Source organism: Ambystoma mexicanum (genome assembly GCF_040938575.1).
Source record: "Ambystoma mexicanum isolate Mex_15411 chromosome 12 unlocalized genomic scaffold, UKY_AmexF1_1 Mex_chr12_unloc.1, whole genome shotgun sequence".
Taxonomy (NCBI): domain Eukaryota; kingdom Metazoa; phylum Chordata; class Amphibia; order Caudata; family Ambystomatidae; genus Ambystoma; species Ambystoma mexicanum.
Genome location: NW_027182322.1, coordinates 4,745,373 through 4,768,398, shown reverse-complemented (window position 1 = coordinate 4,768,398; position 23,026 = coordinate 4,745,373). Strand labels below are relative to the sequence as shown.

The following is a 23,026-nucleotide window of genomic DNA, read 5'->3' as shown; positions in this document are numbered from 1 at the left end:
TTATGTCCTTATAAAGGGATGCATGTTCATGATGACTCCATGTCACACCTGCATACAAGGATGCATGTTCATGCCGCCTCGTTCTCTTGGCTTCATAAATGGATTTTATCTCCTCCCTGTCTCACCCTCATGCAGGGATGCATGACCAATGCTCCTTCCCTTCTCGCCCGCATACATGGATGCACGTTCATGTCTTCTCGTTCTCTCGGCTTCATACGGGGATTTTATCTCCTCCCTGTCTCACCCTCAGGAAGGGATGCATGACCAATGCTCCTTCCCGTCTCGCCCGCATACATGGATGCACGTTCACGCCTCCTCCTTCTCTCCGCTTCATACAGGGATCATATCTCCTCCCTGTCTCACCGTCATGCAGGGATGCATGACCAATGCTCCTTCCTGTCTTGCCCGCATACATGGATGCACGTTCACGCCTCCTCCTTCTCTCGGCTTCATACGGGGATCATATCTCCTCCCTGTCTCACCCTCATGCAGGGATGCATGACCAATGCTTCTTCCCTTCTCGCCTGCATACATGGATGCACGTTCACGCCTCCTCCTTCTCTCGGCTTCATACGGGGATCATATCTCCTCCCTGTCTCACCCTCATGCAGGGATGCATGACCAACGCTCCTTCCTGTCTCGCCCGCATACAAACGGGGATCATATCTCCTCCCTGTCTCACCCTCATGCAGGGATGCATGACCAATGCTCCTTCCCTTCTCGCCTGCATACATGGATGCACGTTCACGCCTCCTCCTTCTCTCGGCTTCATACGGGGATCATATCTCCTCAATGTCTCACCCTCACTTCCAACATGTGTAACTTCTTGTTCTCTTTGACGTCTGGGGCATGGGTGGCTACTGCACAGTTCTAGATGTCGCCCACCTGCAAGGTGCTATGGAAAGCACTTTTCCACATTGGACGTGCTATATTAACCCCCTCTCCCCAAATACAATAAAAATAAAGAAATATATGTGCTTCCATAATGTCTACCTTCTAATGTTTCATATGTGTAAGCACATTGTCCTCCTCCTGACCACATTCTAAAACTATGTGCAAATTGTTACTTCCATAAACTGTCACTTCCTTGGCCCTTTATTTATAATGACTGTTATACTCTCTCTCTTTCCGCCACAGTATAAAAAAGCCTAGCACACCTCATGATTGGACTAAGAAATTCCTGTCATTTAGTTGGAAATGATTTTCCCATTATCCCCAAAAACTCCTCACTGTGTCTAAGAACGCTTTTTTTCACAGGACAATACAGATCAGATTGACTTGAAAGGTCCTTTCACGCGACTACAGAATGCCTCTCATTCCACTAAAAGATACGCCAGTGCCTACAATAGCCTAGGACTAGACTATGAGTCCCAATGTAGAAAGACCACAAGTCCACAGATGTGCCTGTTTATTTAAACATCTGTATTATCATCAGCGTGTGACTGTAAAGGGGGGACCTCGCGCTCTCTGTAACGCGCTCCATTGGCAATATCAGTTAAATGTCGTTGGTTCAATCCCTCGCGGATGTTGTTTTTATTCCCATTTGTAACTGGGAAATACTGTCGCTGCAATACATATGTCTTAATCAAGCTAGTGGTTATTGACGTAAATGGCAGTGTTATAATGTTTCATGTACTGAAAATGTCACCACATAATGCGCTCTTAATTAGATTTGGTTGAAATACATTACAGTCACCCGATGAAAAAGTGTGCAAAGAGCATTAAAGAAACAAAAGGTTCATAACAGTAAGGACATATCGAATTGTTTCAGTCCTCCACAGAGATTGCCAATGTATTAATGGAAATTCTAAAATATCTGACCAACTGCTGTGACGTGACATTGCCTCACCGCAATGCCGTGACTCGGATTCGAACCGAGTTTGCTGCGGCCACAACGCAGAGTACTAATCACTATACGATCACGGCGAGCTACTTGGGCTGCTACAATGTTACGTTCCACCTCTATCATAAGCTGTACTCCATCTGTGATGTCATGACTCATGTTTGAATTAAAGGTTGGTTGTGATGTTATCCATGAGAATAAGTGGACACCTGATCCCCAGTCACTTATTTAAGATCTCAATAATCAAGTCAGAATCCAAATGAAAGTCATCAAAGTGGAGCCAATTAGAAATAATATAGTTACACAAACCTGGCAATGGTGCGGCAGCCAGGGCCGATAATGGCCCGCCAGCCTGAGAGCAGGAAAGTGTGAGAGAAGTGATGGTCTTGTGAGAGTTTACAGCTGTTATTGACCCTGTCCCCTTCCATTGCAGAGTTTTCTCCCTATAAGAAGTGCAGAGGCTCCCTCCGGGGTGCTAATAGTAAATTTTTTTTTTTTGCGCAGGAGAAGTGCTCTTCACCAATTGCACGTGCCAAATCACCCGAAGGCCACCACCATAAAATTCAGGCCTTCATGTTCATGCGTCCTCCATGTTATGTCCTTATAAAGGGATGCATGTTCATGATGACTCCATGTCACACCTGCATACAAGGATGCATGTTCATGCCGCCTCGTTCTCTTGGCTTCATACAGGGATTTTTTCTCCTCCCTGTCTCACCCTCATGCAGGGATGCATGACCAATGCTCCTTCCCTTCTCGCGCGCATACATGGATGCACGTTCATGTCTTCTCGTTCTCTCGGCTTCATACGGGGATTTTATCTCCTCCCTGTCTCACCCTCGGGAAGGGATGCATGACCAATGCTCCTTCCCGTCTCGCCCGCATACATGGATGCACGTTCACGCCTCCTCCTTCTCTCGGCTTCATACGGGGATCATATCTCCTCCCTGTCTCACCCTCATGCAGGGATGCATGACCAATGCTCCTTCCTGTCTCGCCCGCATACATGGATGCACGTTCACGCCTCCTCCTTCTCTCGGCTTCATACGGGGATCATATCTCCTCCCTGTCTCACCCTCATGCAGGGATGCATGACCAATGCTCCTTCCCTTCTCGCCTGCATACATGGATGCACGTTCACGCCTCCTCCTTCTCTCGGCTTCATACGGGGATCATATCTCCTCCCTGTCTCACCCTCATGCAGGGATGCATGACCAATGCTCCTTCCTGTCTCGCCCGCATACATGGATGCAATTTCACGCCTCCTCCTTCTCTCGACTTCATACGGGGATCATATCTCCTCCCTGTCTCACCCTCATGCAGGGATGCATGACCAATGCTCCTTCCCTTCTCGCCTGCATACATGGATGCACGTTCACGCCTCCTCCTTCTCTCGGCTTCATACGGGGATCATATCTCCTCAATGTCTCACCCTCACTTCCAACATGTGTAACTTCTTGTTCTCTTTGACGTCTGGGGCATGGGTGGCTACTGCACAGATCTAGATGTCGCCCACCTGCAAGGTGCTATGGAAAGCACTTTTCCACATTGGACGTGCTATATTAACCCCCTCTCCCCAAATACAATAAAAATAAAGAAATATATGTGCTTCCATAATGTCTACCTTCTAATGTTTCATATGTGTAAGCACATTGTCCTCCTCCTGACCACATTCTAAAACTATGTGCAAATTGTTCCTTCCATAAACTGTCACTTCCTTGGCCCTTTATTTATAATGACTGTTATACTCTCTCTCTTTCCGCCACAGTATAAAAAAACCTGGCACACCTCGTGATTGGACTAAGAAATTCCTGTCATTTAGTTGGAAATGATTTTCCCATTATCCCCAAAAACTCCTCACTGTGTCTAAGAACGCTTTTTTTCACAGGACAATACAGATCAGATTGACTTGAAAGGTCCTTTCACGCGACTACAGAATGCCTCTCATTCCACTAAAAGATACGCCAGTGCCTACAATAGACTAGGACTAGACTATGAGTCCCAATGTAGAAAGACCACAAGTCCACAGATATGCCTGTTTATTTAAACATCTGTATTATCATCAGCGTGTGACTGTAAAGGCGGGACCTCGCGCTCTCTGTAACGCGCTCCATTGGCAACATCAGTTAAATGTCGTTGGTTCAATCCCTCGCAGATGTTGTTTTTATTCCCATTTGTAACTGGGAAATACTGTCGCTGCAATACATATGTCTTAATCAAGCTAGTGGTTATTGACGTAAATGGCAGTGTTATAATGTTTCATGTACTGCAAATGTCACCACATAATGCGCTCTTAATTAGATTTGGTTGAAATACATTACAGTCACCCGATGAAAAAGTGTGCAAAGAGCATTAAAGAAACAAAAGGTTCATAACAGTAACAGGACATATCGAATTGTTTCAGTCCTCCACAGAGATTGCCAATGTATTAATGGAAATTCTAAAATATCTGCCCAACTGCCGTGACGTGACATTGCCTCACCGCAATGCCGTGACTCGGATTCGAACCGAGGTTGCTGCGGCCACAACGCAGAGTACTAACCACTATACGATCACGGCGAGCTACTTGGGCTGCTATAATGTGACGTTCCACCTCTATCATAAGCTGTACTCCATCTGTGATGTCATGACTCATGTTTGAATTAAAGGTTGGTTGTGATGTTATCCATGAGAATAAGTGGACACCTGATCCCCAGTCACTTATTTAAGATCTCAATAATCAAGTCAGAATCCAAATGAAAGTCATCAAAGTGGAGCCAATTAGAAATAATATAGTTACACAAACCTGGCAATGGTGCGGCAGCCAGGGCCGATAATGGCCCGCCAGCCTGAGAGCAGGAAAGTGTGAGAGCAGTGATGGTCTTGTGAGAGTTTACAGCTGTTATTGACCCTGTCCCCTTCCATTGCAGAGTTTTCTCCCTATAAGAAGTGCAGAGGCTCCCTCCGGGGTGCTAATAGTAAATTTATTTTTTTGCGCAGGAGAAGTGCTCTTCACCAATTGCACGTGCCAAATCACCCGAAGGCCACCACCATAAAATTCAGGCATTCATGTTCATGCGTCCTCCATGTTATGTCCTTATAAAGGGATGCATGTTCATGATGACTCCATGTCACACCTGCATACAAGGATGCATGTTCATGCCGCCTCGTTCTCTTGGCTTCATACAGGGATTTTATCTTCTCCCTGTCTCACCCTCATGCAGGGATGCATGACCAATGCTCCTTCCCTTCTCACCCGCATACATGGATGCACGTTCATGTCTCCTCGTTCTCTCGGCTTCATACGGGGATTTTATCTCCTCCCTGTCTCACCCTCGGGAAGGGATGCATGACCAATGCTCCTTCCCGTCTCGCCCGCATACATGGATGCACGTTCACGCCTCCTCCTTCTCTCGGCTTCATACGGGGATCATATCTCCTCCCTGTCTCACCCTCATGAGGGGATGCATGACCAATGCTCCTTCCCTTCTCGCCTGCATACATGGATGCACATTCACGCCTCCTCCTTCTCTCGGCTTCATAGGGGGATCATATCTCCTCCCTGTCTCACCCTCATGCAGGGATGCATGACCAATGCTCCTTCCTGTCTCGCCCGCATACATGGATGCACGTTCACGCCTCCTCCTTCTCTTGGCTTCATACGGGGATCATATCTCCTCCCTGTCTCACCCTCATGCAGGGATGCATGACCAATGCTCCTTCCCTTCTCGCCTGCATACATGGATGCACGTTCACGCCTCCTCCTTTTCTCGGCTTCATACTGGGATCATATCTCCTCAATGTCTCACCCTCACTTCCAACATGTGTAACTTCTTGTTCTCTTTGACGTCTGGGGCATGGGTGGCTACTGCACAGCTCTAGATGTCGCCCACCTGCAAGGTGCTATGGAAAGCACTTTTCCACATTGGACGTGCTATATTAACCCCCTCTCCCCAAATACAATAAAAATAAAGAAATATATGTGCTTCCATAATGTCTACCTTCTAATGTTTCATATGTGTAAGCACATTGTCCTCCTCCTGACCACATTCTAAAACTATGTGCAAATTGTTCCTTCCATAAACTGTCACTTCCTTGGCCCTTTATTTATAATGACTGTTATACTCTCTCTCTTTCCGCCACAGTATAAAAATGCCTAGCACACCTCATGATTGGACTAAGAAATTCCTGTCATTTAGTTGGAAATGATTTTCCCATTATCCCCAAAAACTCCTCACTGTGTCTAAGAACGCTTTTTTTCACAGGACAATACAGATCAGATTGACTTGAAAGGTCCTTTCACACGACTACAGAATGCCTCTCATTCCACTAAAAGATACGCCAGTGCCTACAATAGCCTAGGACTAGACTATGAGTCCCAATGTAGAAAGACCACAAGTCCACAGATATGCCTGTTTATTTAAACATCTGTATTATCATCAGCGTGTGACTGTAAAGGCGGGACTTTGCGCTCTCTGTAACGCGCTCCATTGGCAACATCAGTTAAATGTCGTTGGTTCAATCCCTCGCGGATGTTGTTTTTATTCCCATTTGTAACTGGGAAATACTGTCGCTGCATTACATATGTCTTAATCAAGCTAGTGGTTATTGACGTAAATGGCAGTGTTATAATGTTTCATGTACTGCAAATGTCACCACATAATGCGCTCTTAATTAGATTTGGTTGAAATACATTACAGTCACCCGATGAAAAAGTGTGCAAAGAGCATTAAAGAAACAAAAGGTTCATAACAGTAGCAGGACATATCGAATTGTTTCAGTCCTCCACAGAGATTGCCAATGTATTAATGGAAATTCTAAAATATCTGCCCAACTGCCGTGACATTGCCTCACCGCAATGCCATGACTCGGATTCGAACCGAGTTTGCTGCGGCCACAACGCAGAGTACTAACCACTATACGATCACGGCGAGCTACTTGGGCTGCTACAATGTGACGTTCCACCTCTATCATAAGCTGTACTCCATCTGTGTTGTCATGACTCATGTTTGAATTAAAGGTTGGTTGTGATGTTATCCATGAGAATAAGTGGACACCTGATCCCCAGTCACTTATTTAAGATCTCAATAATCAAGTCAGAATCCAAATGAAAGTCATCAAAGTGGAGCCAATTAGAAATAATATAGTTACACAAACCTGGCAATGGTGCGGCAGCCAGGGCCGATAATGGCCCGCCAGCCTGAGAGCAGGAAAGTGTGAGAGCAGTGATGGTCTTGTGAGAGTTTACAGCTGTTATTGACCCTGTCCCCTTCCATTGCAGAGTTTTCTCCCTATAAGAAGTGCAGAGGCTCCCTCCGGGGTGCTAATAGTAAATTTATTTTTTTGCGCAGGAGAAGTGCTCTTCACCAATTGCACGTGCCAAATCACCCGAAGGCCACCGCCATAAATTTCAGGCATTCATGTTCATGCGTCCTCCATGTTATGTCCTTATAAAGGGATGCATGTTCATGATGACTACATGTCACACCTGCATACAAGGATGCATGTTCATGCCGCCTCGTTCTCTTGGCTTCATACAGGGATTTTATCTCCTCCCTGTCTCACCCTCATGCAGGGATGCATGACCAATGCTCCTTCCCTTCTCGCCCGCATACATGGATGCACGTTCATGTCTCCTCGTTCTCTCGGCTTCATACGGGGATTTTATATCCTCCCTGTCTCACCCTCGGGAAGGGATGCATGACCAATGCTCCTTCCCGTCTCGCCCGCATACATGGATGCACGTTCACGCCTCCTCCTCCTCTCGGCTTCATACGGGGATCATATCTCCTCCCTGTCTCACCCTCATGCAGGGATGCATGACCAATGCTCCTTCCTGTCTCGCCCGCATACATGGATGCACGTTCACGCCTCCTCCTTCTCTCGGCTTCATACGGGGATCATATCTCCTCCCTGTCTCACCCTCATGCAGGGATGCATGACCAATGCTCCTTCCTGTCTCGCCCGCATACATGGATGCACGTTCACGCCTCCTCCTTCTCTCGGCTTCATACGGGGATCATATCTCCTCCCTGTCTCACCCTCATGCAGGGATGCATGACCAATGCTCCTTCCCTTCTCGCCTGCATACATGGATGCACGTTCACGCCTCCTCCTTTTCTCGGCTTCATACGGGGATCATATCTCCTCCCTGTCTCACCCTCATGCAGGGATGCATGACCAATGCTCCTTCCTGTCTCGCCCGCATACATGGATGCACGTTCACGCCTCCTCCTTCTCTCGGCTTCATACGGGGATCATATCTCCTCCCTGTCTCACCCTCATGCAGGGATGCATGACCAATACTCCTTCCCTTCTCGCCTGCATACATGGATGCACGTTCACGCCTCCTCCTTCTCTCGGCTTCATACGGGGATCATATCTCCTCAATGTCTCACCCTCACTTCCAACATGTGTAACTTCTTGTTCTCTTTGACGTCTGGGGCATGGGTGGCTACTGCACAGTTCTAGATGTCGCCCACCTGCAAGGTGCTATGGAAAGCACTTTTCCACATTGGACGTGCTATATTAACCCCCTCTCCCCAAATACAATAAAAATAAAGAAATATATGTGCTTCCATAATGTCTACCTTCTAATGTTTCATATGTGTAAGCACATTGTCCTCCTCCTGACCACATTCTAAAACTATGTGCAAATTGTTCCTTCCATAAACTGTCACTTCCTTGGCCCTTTATTTATAATGACTGTTATACTCTCTCTCTTTCCGCCACAGTATAAAAAAGCCTAGCACACCTCATGATTGGACTAAGAAATTCCTGTCATTTAGTTGGAAATGATTTTCCCATTATCCCCAAAAACTCCTCACTGTGTCTAAGAACGCTTTTTTTCACAGGACAATACAGATCAGATTGACTTGAAAGGTCCTTTCACGCGACTACAGAATGCCTCTCATTCCACTAAAAGATACGCCAGTGCCTACAATAGCCTAGGACTAGACTATGAGTCCCAATGTAGAAAGACCACAAGTCCACAGATATGCCTGTTTATTTAAACATCTGTATTATCATCAGCGTGTGACTGTAAAGGGGGGACCTCGCGCTCTCTGTAACGCGCTCCATTGGCAATATCAGTTAAATGTCGTTGGTTCAATCCCTCGCGGATGTTGTTTTTATTCCCATTTGTAACTGGGAAATACTGTCGCTGCAATACATATGTCTTAATCAAGCTAGTGGTTATTGACGTAAATGGCAGTGTTATAATGTTTCATGTACTGCAAATGTCACCACATAATGCGCTCTTAATTAGATTTGGTTGAAATACATTACAGTCACCCGATGAAAAAGTGTGCAAAGAGCATTAAAGAAACAAAAGGTTCATAACAGTAAGGACATATCGAATTGTTTCAGTCCTCCACAGAGATTGCCAATGTATTAATGGAAATTCTAAAATATCTGACCAACTGCCGTGACGTGACATTGCCTCACCGCAATGCCGTGACTCGGATTCGAACCGAGTTTGCTGCGGCCACAACGCAGAGTACTAATCACTATACGATCACGGCGAGCTACTTGGGCTGCTACAATGTTACGTTCCACCTCTATCATAAGCTGTACTCCATCTGTGATGTCATGACTCATGTTTGAATTAAAGGTTGGTTGTGATGTTATCCATGAGAATAAGTGGACACCTGATCCCCAGTCACTTATTTAAGATCTCAATAATCAAGTCAGAATCCAAATGAAAGTCATCAAAGTGGAGCCAATTAGAAATAATATAGTTACACAAACCTGGCAATGGTGCGGCAGCCAGGGCCGATAATGGCCCGCCAGCCTGAGAGCAGGAAAGTGTGAGAGAAGTGATGGTCTTGTGAGAGTTTACAGCTGTTATTGACCCTGTCCCCTTCCATTGCAGAGTTTTCTCCCTATAAGAAGTGCAGAGGCTCCCTCCGGGGTGCTAATAGTAAATTTATTTTTTTGCGCAGGAGAAGTGCTCTTCACCAATTGCACGTGCCAAATCACCCGAAGGCCACCACCATAAAATTCAGGCATTCATGTTCATGCGTCCTCCATGTTATGTCCTTATAAAGGGATGCATGTTCATGATGACTCCATGTCACACCTGCATACAAGGATGCATGTTCATGCCGCCTCGTTCTCTTGGCTTCATACAGGGATTTTATCTCCTCCCTGTCTCACCCTCATGCAGGGATGCATGACCAATGCTCCTTCCCTTCTCGCCCGCATACATGGATGCACGTTCATGTCTTCTCGTTCTCTCGGCTTCATACGGGGATTTTATCTCCTCCCTGTCTCACCCTCGGGAAGGGATGCATGACCAATGCTCCTTCCCGTCTCGCCCGCATACATGGATGCACGTTCACGCCTCCTCCTTCTCTCGGCTTCATACGGGGATCATATCTCCTCCCTGTCTCACCCTCATGCAGGGATGCATGACCAATGCTCCTTCCTGTCTCGCCCGCATACATGGATGCACGTTCACGCCTCCTCCTTCTCTCGGCTTCATACGGGGATCATATCTCCTCCCTGTCTCACCCTCATGCAGGGATGCATGACCAATGCTCCTTCCCTTCTCGCCTGCATACATGGATGCACGTTCACGCCTCCTCCTTCTCTCGGCTTCATACGGGGATCATATCTCCTCCCTGTCTCACCCTCATGCAGGGATGCATGACCAATGCTCCTTCCTGTCTCGCCCGCATACATGGATGCAATTTCACGCCTCCTCCTTCTCTCGGCTTCATACGGGGATCATATCTCCTCCCTGTCTCACCCTCATGCAGGGATGCATGACCAATGCTCCTTCCCTTCTCGCCTGCATACATGGATGCACGTTCACGCCTCCTCCTTCTCTCGGCTTCATACGGGGATCATATCTCCTCAATGTCTCACCCTCACTTCCAACATGTGTAACTTCTTGTTCTCTTTGACGTCTGGGGCATGGGTGGCTACTGCACAGATCTAGATGTCGCCCACCTGCAAGGTGCTATGGAAAGCACTTTTCCACATTGGACGTGCTATATTAACCCCCTCTCCCCAAATACAATAAAAATAAAGAAATATATGTGCTTCCATAATGTCTACCTTCTAATGTTTCATATGTGTAAGCACATTGTCCTCCTCCTGACCACATTCTAAAACTATGTGCAAATTGTTCCTTCCATAAACTGTCACTTCCTTGGCCCTTTATTTATAATGACTGTTATACTCTCTCTCTTTCCGCCACAGTATAAAAAAACCTGGCACACCTCGTGATTGGACTAAGAAATTCCTGTCATTTAGTTGGAAATGATTTTCCCATTATCCCCAAAAACTCCTCACTGTGTCTAAGAACGCTTTTTTTCACAGGACAATACAGATCAGATTGACTTGAAAGGTCCTTTCACGCGACTACAGAATGCCTCTCATTCCACTAAAAGATACGCCAGTGCCTACAATAGACTAGGACTAGACTATGAGTCCCAATGTAGAAAGACCACAAGTCCACAGATATGCCTGTTTATTTAAACATCTGTATTATCATCAGCGTGTGACTGTAAAGGCGGGACCTCGCGCTCTCTGTAACGCGCTCCATTGGCAACATCAGTTAAATGTCGTTGGTTCAATCCCTCGCAGATGTTGTTTTTATTCCCATTTGTAACTGGGAAATACTGTCGCTGCAATACATATGTCTTAATCAAGCTAGTGGTTATTGACGTAAATGGCAGTGTTATAATGTTTCATGTACTGCAAATGTCACCACATAATGCGCTCTTAATTAGATTTGGTTGAAATACATTACAGTCACCCGATGAAAAAGTGTGCAAAGAGCATTAAAGAAACAAAAGGTTCATAACAGTAACAGGACATATCGAATTGTTTCAGTCCTCCACAGAGATTGCCAATGTATTAATGGAAATTCTAAAATATCTGCCCAACTGCCGTGACGTGACATTGCCTCACCGCAATGCCGTGACTCGGATTCGAACCGAGGTTGCTGCGGCCACAACGCAGAGTACTAACCACTATACGATCACAGCGAGCTACTTGGGCTGCTACAATGTGACGTTCCACCTCTATCATAAGCTGTACTCCATCTGTGATGTCATGACTCATGTTTGAATTAAAGGTTGGTTGTGATGTTATCCATGAGAATAAGTGGACACCTGATCCCCAGTCACTTATTTAAGATCTCAATAATCAAGTCAGAATCCAAATGAAAGTCATCAAAGTGGAGCCAATTAGAAATAATATAGTTACACAAACCTGGCAATGGTGCGGCAGCCAGGGCCGATAATGGCCCGCCAGCCTGAGAGCAGGAAAGTGTGAGAGCAGTGATGGTCTTGTGAGAGTTTACAGCTGTTATTGACCCTGTCCCCTTCCATTGCAGAGTTTTCTCCCTATAAGAAGTGCAGAGGCTCCCTCCGGGGTGCTAATAGTAAATTTATTTTTTTGCGCAGGAGAAGTGCTCTTCACCAATTGCACGTGCCAAATCACCCGAAGGCCACCACCATAAAATTCAGGCATTCATGTTCATGCGTCCTCCATGTTATGTCCTTATAAAGGGATGCATGTTCATGATGACTCCATGTCACACCTGCATACAAGGATGCATGTTCATGCCGCCTCGTTCTCTTGGCTTCATACAGGGATTTTATCTCCTCCCTGTCTCACCCTCATGCAGGGATGCATGACCAATGCTCCTTCCCTTCTCGCCCGCATACATGGATGCACGTTCATGTCTTCTCGTTCTCTCGGCTTCATACGGGGATTTTATCTCCTCCCTGTCTCACCCTCGGGAAGGGATGCATGACCAATGCTCCTTCCCGTCTCGCCCGCATACATGGATGCACGTTCACGCCTCCTCCTTCTCTCGGCTTCATACGGGGATCATATCTCCTCCCTGTCTCACCCTCATGCAGGGATGCATGACCAATGCTCCTTCCTGTCTCGCCCGCATACATGGATGCACGTTCACGCCTCCTCCTTCTCTCGGCTTCATACGGGGATCATATCTCCTCCCTGTCTCACCCTCATGCAGGGATGCATGACCAATGCTCCTTCCCTTCTCGCCTGCATACATGGATGCACGTTCACGCCTCCTCCTTCTCTCGGCTTCATACGGGGATCATATCTCCTCCCTGTCTCACCCTCATGCAGGGATGCATGACCAATGCTCCTTCCTGTCTCGCCCGCATACATGGATGCAATTTCACGCCTCCTCCTTCTCTCGGCTTCATACGGGGATCATATCTCCTCCCTGTCTCACCCTCATGCAGGGATGCATGACCAATGCTCCTTCCCTTCTCGCCTGCATACATGGATGCACGTTCACGCCTCCTCCTTCTCTCGGCTTCATACGGGGATCATATCTCCTCAATGTCTCACCCTCACTTCCAACATGTGTAACTTCTTGTTCTCTTTGACGTCTGGGGCATGGGTGGCTACTGCACAGATCTAGATGTCGCCCACCTGCAAGGTGCTATGGAAAGCACTTTTCCACATTGGACGTGCTATATTAACCCCCTCTCCCCAAATACAATAAAAATAAAGAAATATATGTGCTTCCATAATGTCTACCTTCTAATGTTTCATATGTGTAAGCACATTGTCCTCCTCCTGACCACATTCTAAAACTATGTGCAAATTGTTCCTTCCATAAACTGTCACTTCCTTGACCCTTTATTTATAATGACTGTTATACTCTCTCTCTTTCCGCCACAGTATAAAAAAACCTGGCACACCTCGTGATTGGACTAAGAAATTCCTGTCATTTAGTTGGAAATGATTTTCCCATTATCCCCAAAAACTCCTCACTGTGTCTAAGAACGCTTTTTTTCACAGGACAATACAGATCAGATTGACTTGAAAGGTCCTTTCACGCGACTACAGAATGCCTCTCATTCCACTAAAAGATACGCCAGTGCCTACAATAGACTAGGACTAGACTATGAGTCCCAATGTAGAAAGACCACAAGTCCACAGATATGCCTGTTTATTTAAACATCTGTATTATCATCAGCGTGTGACTGTAAAGGCGGGACCTCGCGCTCTCTGTAACGCGCTCCATTGGCAACATCAGTTAAATGTCGTTGGTTCAATCCCTCGCAGATGTTGTTTTTATTCCCATTTGTAACTGGGAAATACTGTCGCTGCAATACATATGTCTTAATCAAGCTAGTGGTTATTGACGTAAATGGCAGTGTTATAATGTTTCATGTACTGCAAATGTCACCACATAATGCGCTCTTAATTAGATTTGGTTGAAATACATTACAGTCACCCGATGAAAAAGTGTGCAAAGAGCATTAAAGAAACAAAAGGTTCATAACAGTAACAGGACATATCGAATTGTTTCAGTCCTCCACAGAGATTGCCAATGTATTAATGGAAATTCTAAAATATCTGCCCAACTGCCGTGACGTGACATTGCCTCACCGCAATGCCGTGACTCGGATTCGAACCGAGGTTGCTGCGGCCACAACGCAGAGTACTAACCACTATACGATCACGGCGAGCTACTTGGGCTGCTACAATGTGACGTTCCACCTCTATCATAAGCTGTACTCCATCTGTGATGTCATGACTCATGTTTGAATTAAAGGTTGGTTGTGATGTTATCCATGAGAATAAGTGGACACCTGATCCCCAGTCACTTATTTAAGATCTCAATAATCAAGTCAGAATCCAAATGAAAGTCATCAAAGTGGAGCCAATTAGAAATAATATAGTTACACAAACCTGGCAATGGTGCGGCAGCCAGGGCCGATAATGGCCCGCCAGCCTGAGAGCAGGAAAGTGTGAGAGCAGTGATGGTCTTGTGAGAGTTTACAGCTGTTATTGACCCTGTCCCCTTCCATTGCAGAGTTTTCTCCCTATAAAAAGTGCAGAGGCTCCCTCCGGGGTGCTAATAGTAAATTTATTTTTTTGCGCAGGAGAAGTGCTCTTCACCAATTGCACGTGCCAAATCACCCGAAGGCCACCACCATAAAATTCAGGCATTCATGTTCATGCGTCCTCCATGTTATGTCCTTATAAAGGGATGCATGTTCATGATGACTCCATGTCACACCTGCATACAAGGATGCATGTTCATGCCGCCTCGTTCTCTTGGCTTCATACAGGGATTTTATCTCCTCCCTGTCTCACCCTCATGCAGGGATGCATGACCAATGCTCCTTCCCTTCTCGCCCGCATACATGGATGCACGTTCATGTCTTCTCGTTCTCTCGGCTTCATACGGGGATTTTATCTCCTCCCTGTCTCACCCTCGGGAAGGGATGCATGACCAATGCTCCTTCCCGTCTCGCCCGCATACATGGATGCACGTTCACGCCTCCTCCTTCTCTCGGCTTCATACGGGGATCATATCTCCTCCCTGTCTCACCCTCATGCAGGGATGCATGACCAATGCTCCTTCCTGTCTCGCCCGCATACATGGATGCACGTTCACGCCTCCTCCTTCTCTCGGCTTCATACGGGGATCATATCTCCTCCCTGTCTCACCCTCATGCAGGGATGCATGACCAATGCTCCTTCCCTTCTCGCCTGCATACATGGATGCACGTTCACGCCTCCTCCTTCTCTCGGCTTCATACGGGGATCATATCTCCTCCCTGTCTCACCCTCATGCAGGGATGCATGACCAATGCTCCTTCCTGTCTCGCCCGCATACATGGATGCAATTTCACGCCTCCTCCTTCTCTCGGCTTCATACGGGGATCATATCTCCTCCCTGTCTCACCCTCATGCAGGGATGCATGACCAATGCTCCTTCCCTTCTCGCCTGCATACATGGATGCACGTTCACGCCTCCTCCTTCTCTCGGCTTCATACGGGGATCATATCTCCTCAATGTCTCACCCTCACTTCCAACATGTGTAACTTCTTGTTCTCTTTGACGTCTGGGGCATGGGTGGCTACTGCACAGATCTAGATGTCGCCCACCTGCAAGGTGCTATGGAAAGCACTTTTCCACATTGGACGTGCTATATTAACCCCCTCTCCCCAAATACAATAAAAATAAAGAAATATATGTGCTTCCATAATGTCTACCTTCTAATGTTTCATATGTGTAAGCACATTGTCCTCCTCCTGACCACATTCTAAAACTATGTGCAAATTGTTCCTTCCATAAACTGTCACTTCCTTGGCCCTTTATTTATAATGACTGTTATACTCTCTCTCTTTCCGCCACAGTATAAAAAAACCTGGCACACCTCGTGATTGGACTAAGAAATTCCTGTCATTTAGTTGGAAATGATTTTCCCATTATCCCCAAAAACTCCTCACTGTGTCTAAGAACGCTTTTTTTCACAGGACAATACAGATCAGATTGACTTGAAAGGTCCTTTCACGCGACTACAGAATGCCTCTCATTCCACTAAAAGATACGCCAGTGCCTACAATAGACTAGGACTAGACTATGAGTCCCAATGTAGAAAGACCACAAGTCCACAGATATGCCTGTTTATTTAAACATCTGTATTATCATCAGCGTGTGACTGTAAAGGCGGGACCTCGCGCTCTCTGTAACGCGCTCCATTGGCAACATCAGTTAAATGTCGTTGGTTCAATCCCTCGCAGATGTTGTTTTTATTCCCATTTGTAACTGGGAAATACTGTCGCTGCAATACATATGTCTTAATCAAGCTAGTGGTTATTGACGTAAATGGCAGTGTTATAATGTTTCATGTACTGCAAATGTCACCACATAATGCGCTCTTAATTAGATTTGGTTGAAATACATTACAGTCACCCGATGAAAAAGTGTGCAAAGAGCATTAAAGAAACAAAAGGTTCATAACAGTAACAGGACATATCGAATTGTTTCAGTCCTCCACAGAGATTGCCAATGTATTAATGGAAATTCTAAAATATCTGCCCAACTGCCGTGACGTGACATTGCCTCACCGCAATGCCGTGACTCGGATTCGAACCGAGGTTGCTGCGGCCACAACGCAGAGTACTAACCACTATACGATCACAGCGAGCTACTTGGGCTGCTACAATGTGACGTTCCACCTCTATCATAAGCTGTACTCCATCTGTGATGTCATGACTCATGTTTGAATTAAAGGTTGGTTGTGATGTTATCCATGAGAATAAGTGGACACCTGATCCCCAGTCACTTATTTAAGATCTCAATAATCAAGTCAGAATCCAAATGAAAGTCATCAAAGTGGAGCCAATTAGAAATAATATAGTTACACAAACCTGGCAATGGTGCGGCAGCCAGGGCCGATAATGGCCCGCCAGCCTGAGAGCAGGAAAGTGTGAGAGCAGTGATGGTCTTGTGAGAGTTTACAGCTGTTATTGACCCTGTCCCCTTCCATTGCAGAGTTTTCTCCCTATAAGAAGTGCAGAGGCTCCCTCCGGGGTGCTAATAGTAAATTTATTTTTTTGCGCAGGAGAAGTGCTCTTCACCAATTGCACGTGCCAAATCACCCGAAGGCCACCACCATAAAATTCAGGCATTCATGTTCATGCGTCCTCCATGTTATGTCCTTATAAAGGGATGCATGTTCATGATGACTCCATGTCACACCTGCATACAAGGATGCATGTTCATGCCGCCTCGTTCTCTTGGCTTCATACAGGGATTTTATCTTCTCCCTGTCTCACCCTCATGCAGGGATGCATGACCAATGCCCCTTCCCTTCTCACCCGCATACATGGATGCACGTTCATGTCTCCTCGTTCTCTCGGCTTCATACGGGGATTTTATCTCCTCCCTGTCTCACCCTCGGGAAGGGATGCATGACCAATGCTCCTTCCCGTCTCGCCCGCATACATGGATGCACGTTCACGCCTCCTCCTTCTCTCGGCTTCATACGGGGATCATATCTCCTCCCTGTCTCACCCTCATGAGGGGATGCATGACCAATGCTCCTTCCCTTCTCGCCTGCATACATGGATGCACATTCACGCCTCCTCCTTCTCTCGGCTTCATACGGGGATCATATCTCCTCCCTGTCTCACCCTCATGCAGGGATGCATGACCAATGCTCCTTCCTGTCTCGCCCGCATACATGGATGCACGTTCACGCCTCCTCCTTCTCTCGGCTTCATACGGGGATCATATCTCCTCCCTGTCTCACCCTCATGCAGGGATGCATGACCAATGCTCCTTCCCTTCTCGCCTGCATACATGGATGCACGTTCACGCCTCCTCCTTTTCTCGGCTTCATACTGGGATCATATCTCCTCAATGTCTCACCCTCACTTCCAACATGTGTAACTTCTTGTTCTCTTTGACGTCTGGGGCATGGGTGGCTACTGCACAGCTCTAGATGTCGCCCACCTGCAAGGTGCTATGGAAAGCACTTTTCCACATTGGACGTGCTATATTAACCCCCTCTCCCCAAATACAATAAAAATAAAGAAATATATGTGCTTCCATAATGTCTACCTTCTAATGTTTCATATGTGTAAGCACATTGTCCTCCTCCTGACCACATTCTAAAACTATGTGCAAATTGTTCCTTCCATAAACTGTCACTTCCTTGGCCCTTTATTTATAATGACTGTTATACTCTCTCTCTTTCCGCCACAGTATAAAAATGCCTAGCACACCTCATGATTGGACTAAGAAATTCCTGTCATTTAGTTGGAAATGATTTTCCCATTATCCCCAAAAACTCCTCACTGTGTCTAAGAACGCTTTTTTTCACAGGACAATACAGATCAGATTGACTTGAAAGGTCCTTTCACGCGACTACAGAATGCCTCTCATTCCACTAAAAGATACGCCAGTGCCTACAATAGCCTAGGACTAGACTATGAGTCCCAATGTAGAAAGACCACAAGTCCACAGATATGCCTGTTTATTTAAACATCTGTATTATCATCAGCGTGTGACTGTAAAGGCGGGACTTTGCGCTCTCTGTAACGCGCTCCATTGGCAACATCAGTTAAATGTCGTTGGTTCAATCCCTCGCGGATGTTGTTTTTATTCCCATTTGTAACTGGGAAATACTGTCGCTGCATTACATATGTCTTAATCAAGCTAGTGGTTATTGACGTAAATGGCAGTGTTATAATGTTTCATGTACTGCAAATGTCACCACATAATGCGCTCTTAATTAGATTTGGTTGAAATACATTACAGTCACCCGATGAAAAAGTGTGCAAAGAGCATTAAAGAAACAAAAGGTTCATAACAGTAGCAGGACATATCGAATTGTTTCAGTCCTCCACAGAGATTGCCAATGTATTAATGGAAATTCTAAAATATCTGCCCAACTGCCGTGACATTGCCTCACCGCAATGCCGTGACTCGGATTCGAACCGAGTTTGCTGCGGCCACAACGCAGAGTACTAACCACTATACGATCACGGCGAGCTACTTGGGCTGCTACAATGTGACGTTCCACCTCTATCATAAGCTGTACTCCATCTGTGATGTCATGACTCATGTTTGAATTAAAGGTTGGTTGTGATGTTATCCATGAGAATAAGTGGACACCTGATCCCCAGTCACTTATTTAAGATCTCAATAATCAAGTCAGAATCCAAATGAAAGTCATCAAAGTGGAGCCAATTAGAAATAATATAGTTACACAAACCTGGCAATGGTGCGGCAGCCAGGGCCGATAATGGCCCGCCAGCCTGAGAGCAGGAAAGTGTGAGAGCAGTGATGGTCTTGTGAGAGTTTACAGCTGTTATTGACCCTGTCCCCTTCCATTGCAGAGTTTTCTCCCTATAAGAAGTGCAGAGGCTCCCTCCGGGGTGCTAATAGTAAATTTATTTTTTTGCGCAGGAGAAGTGCTCTTCACCAATTGCACGTGCCAAATCACCCGAAGGCCACCACCATAAATTTCAGGCATTCATGTTCATGCGTCCTCCATGTTATGTCCTTATAAAGGGATGCATGTTCATGATGACTACATGTCACACCTGCATACAAGGATGCATGTTCATGCCGCCTCGTTCTCTTGGCTTCATACAGGGATTTTATCTCCTCCCTGTCTCACCCTCATGCAGGGATGCATGACCAATGCTCCTTTCCTTCTCGCCCGCATACATGGATGCACGTTCATGTCTCCTCGTTCTCTCGGCTTCATACGGGGATTTTATATCCTCCCTGTCTCACCCTCGGGAAGGGATGCATGACCAATGCTCCTTCCCGTCTCGCCCGCATACATGGATGCACGTTCACGCCTCCTCCTCCTCTCGGCTTCATACGGGGATCATATCTCCTCCCTGTCTCACCCTCATGCAGGGATGCATGACCAATGCTCCTTCCTGTCTCGCCCGCATACATGGATGCACGTTCACGCCTCCTCCTTCTCTCGGCTTCATACGGGGATCATATCTCCTCCCTGTCTCACCCTCATGCAGGGATGCATGACCAATGCTCCTTCCTGTCTCGCCCGCATACATGGATGCACGTTCACGCCTCCTCCTTCTCTCGGCTTCATACGGGGATCATATCTCCTCCCTGTCTCACCCTCATGCAGGGATGCATGACCAACGCTCCTTCCCTTCTCGCCTGCATACATGGATGCACGTTCATGCCTCCTCCTTTTCTCGGCTTCATACTGGGATCATATCTCCTCAATGTCTCACCCTCACTTCCAACATGTGTAACTTCTTGTTCTCTTTGACGTCTGGGGCATGGGTGGCTACTGCACAGCTCTAGATGTCGCCCACCTGCAAGGTGCTATGGAAAGCACTTTTCCACATTGGACGTGCTATATTAACCCCCTCTCCCCAAATACAATAAAAATAAAGAAATATATGTGCTTCCATAATGTCTACCTTCTAATGTTTCATATGTGTAAGCACATTGTCCTCCTCCTGACCACATTCTAAAACTATGTGCAAATTGTTCCTTCCATAAACTGTCACTTCCTTGGCCCTTTATTTATAATGACTGTTATACTCTCTCTCTTTCCGCCACAGTATAAAAATGCCTAGCACACCTCATGATTGGACTAAGAAATTCCTGTCATTTAGTTGGAAATGATTTTCCCATTATCCCCAAAAACTCCTCACTGTGTCTAAGAACGCTTTTTTTCACAGGACGATACAGATCAGATTGACTTGAAAGGTCCTTTCACGCGACTACAGAATGCCTCTCATTCCACTAAAGGATACGCCAGTGCCTACAATAGCCTAGGACTAGACTATGAGTCCCAATGTAGAAAGACCACAAGTCCACAGATATGCCTGTTTATTTAAACATCTGTATTATCATCAGCGTGTGACTGTAAAGGCGGGACTTTGCGCTCTCTGTAACGCGCTCCATTGGCAACATCAGTTAAATGTCGTTGGTTCAATCCCTCGCGGATGTTGTTTTTATTCCCATTTGTAACTGGGAAATACTGTCGCTGCAATACATATGTCTTAATCAAGCTAGTGGTTATTGACGTAAATAGCAGTGTTATAATGTTTCATGTACTGCAAATGTCACCACATAATGCGCTCTTAATTAGATTTGGTTGAAATACATTACAGTCACCCGATGAAAAAGTGTGCAAAGAGCATTAAAGAAACAAAAGGTTCATAACAGTAACAGGACATATCGAATTGTTTCAGTCCTCCACAGAGATTGCCAATGTATTAATGGAAATTCTAAAATATCTGCCCAACTGGCGTGACATTGCCTCACCGCAATGCCGTGACTCGGATTCGAACCGAGTTTGCTGCGGCCACAACGCAGAGTACTAACCACTATACGATCACGGCGAGCTACTTGGGCTGCTACAATGTGACGTTCCACCTCTATCATAAGCTGTACTCCATCTGTGATGTCATGACTCATGTTTGAATTAAAGGTTGGTTGTGATGTTATCCATGAGAATAAGTGGACACCTGATCCCCAGTCACTTATTTAAGATCTCAATAATCAAGTCAGAATCCAAATGAAAGTCATCAAAGTGGAGCCAATTAGAAATAATATAGTTACACAAACCTGGCAATGGTGCGGCAGCCAGGGCCGATAATGGCCCGCCAGCCTGAGAGCAGGAAAGTGTGAGAGCAGTGATGGTCTTGTGAGAGTTTACAGCTGTTATTGACCCTGTCCCCTTCCATTGCAGAGTTTTCTCCCTATAAGAAGTGCAGAGGCTCCCTCCGGGGTGCTAATAGTACATTTATTTTTTTGCGCAGGAGAAGTGCTCTTCACCAATTGCATGTGCCAAATCACCCGAAGGCCACCACCATAAAATTCAGGCATTCATGTTCATGCGTCCTCCATGTTATGTCCTTATAAAGGGATGCATGTTCATGATGACTCCATGTCACACCTGCATACAAGGATGCATGTTCATGCCGCCTCGTTCTCTTGGCTTCATACAGGGATTTTATCTCCTCCCTGTCTCACCCTCATGCAGGGATGCATGACCAATGCTCCTTCCCTTCTCGCCCGCATACATGGATGCACGTTCATGTCTCCTCGTTCTCTCGGCTTCATACGGGGATTTTATATCCTCCCTGTCTCACCCTCGGGAAGGGATGCATGACCAATGCTCCTTCCCGTCTCGCCCGCATACATGGATGCACGTTCACGCCTCCTCCTCCTCTCGGCTTCATACGGGGATCATATCTCCTCCCTGTCTCACCCTCATGCAGGGATGCATGACCAATGCTCCTTCCTGTCTCGCCCGCATACATGGATGCACGTTCACGCCTCCTCCTTCTCTCGGCTTCATACGGGGATCATATCTCCTCCCTGTCTCACCCTCATGCAGGGATGCATGACCAATGCTCCTTCCTGTCTCGCCCGCATACATGGATGCACGTTCACGCCTCCTCCTTCTCTCGGCTTCATACGGGGATCATATCTCCTCCCTGTCTCACCCTCATGAGGGGATGCATGACCAATGCTCCTTCCCTTCTCGCCTGCATACATGGATGCACGTTCACGCCTCCTCCTTCTCTCGGCTTCATACGGGGATCATATCTCCTCCCTGTCTCACCCTCATGCAGGGATGCATGACCAATGCTCCTTCCTGTCTCGCCCGCATACATGGATGCACGTTCATGTCTCCTCGTTCTCTCGGCTTCATACGGGGAATTTATCTCCTCCCTGTCTCACCCTCGGGAAGGGATGCATGACCAATGCTCCTTCCCGTCTCGCCCGCATACATGGATGCACGTTCACGCCTCCACCTTCTCTCGGCTTCATACGGGGATCATATCTCCTCCCTGTCTCACCCTCATGCAGGGATGCATGACCAATGCTCCTTCCCTTCTCGCCTGCATACATGGATGCACGTTCACGCCTCCTCCTTCTCTCGGCTT

General features: G+C 46.6%; 4 non-coding genes across 4 annotated transcripts; all 4 read right to left on the bottom strand.

Moving 5' to 3' along the window:
- Positions 1-4,330: 4,330 nt before the first annotated feature.
- On the bottom strand, positions 4,331-4,402 carry TRNAH-GUG (transfer RNA histidin (anticodon GUG)). Its single transcript has one exon. It is a non-coding gene; the product is annotated as a tRNA-His (tRNA).
- Positions 4,403-11,748: 7,346 nt separating this feature from the next.
- TRNAH-GUG (transfer RNA histidin (anticodon GUG)) lies at positions 11,749-11,820 on the bottom strand. Its single transcript has one exon. It is a non-coding gene; the product is annotated as a tRNA-His (tRNA).
- A 2,403-nt stretch (positions 11,821-14,223) lies between these two features.
- TRNAH-GUG (transfer RNA histidin (anticodon GUG)) lies at positions 14,224-14,295 on the bottom strand. Its single transcript has one exon. It is a non-coding gene; the product is annotated as a tRNA-His (tRNA).
- A 2,403-nt stretch (positions 14,296-16,698) lies between these two features.
- TRNAH-GUG (transfer RNA histidin (anticodon GUG)) lies at positions 16,699-16,770 on the bottom strand. The gene has a single exon. It is a non-coding gene; the product is annotated as a tRNA-His (tRNA).
- Positions 16,771-23,026: the final 6,256 nt, after the last annotated feature.